Genomic DNA, 520 nt, shown 5'->3' with positions numbered 1-520 from the left:
ATATTTCATAATGTTGTAATGTTTAATGAACTATTGACAGCTTTTGCTTTACTGCTCAAGGCTTGTTTCTGCAACAGCTCATTGAGAATCAGATACAACAAAAACTACTGAGGACATATTTTCCTTTGACATTGATGCAGTATTAAACGAGATCGCTGCAATGTAAGTTAATAGGATAATTGTGTAAGTGCTCGTTTAGCTGCTAACAGACTCATATTAATATTTTAAGTGTCTGACAACATTATGGGAAGGATTTCTAAGGAGGTTGACCTTTCTGTTAAAGATTAAGATCCTTTTTAAAACATAAAAGTCCGCAAAATTGCGTTCGCTAAACCCACCAGACTCCATGTAAATAATCAGTGATTTTAGCATCGTAAAACACGGCTTCTAAAACATCTCTGAGCACCGCTGGCTCTGGCTGTCTAGAGCCTGCGTGTGTTGGATGTGCGGTTATCGGCTATGTTTTGTCAGTTTTGTCTTTCTTTTATTCCAATTTCGGGTCTTTCAGTCACAGTGAAAA

Source organism: Etheostoma spectabile, chromosome 15 (assembly GCF_008692095.1).
Source record: "Etheostoma spectabile isolate EspeVRDwgs_2016 chromosome 15, UIUC_Espe_1.0, whole genome shotgun sequence".
NCBI classification, from domain to species: domain Eukaryota; kingdom Metazoa; phylum Chordata; class Actinopteri; order Perciformes; family Percidae; genus Etheostoma; species Etheostoma spectabile.
The sequence above is the reverse complement of the archived record's forward strand: the minus strand, read 5'-3'. Positions refer to the sequence as shown.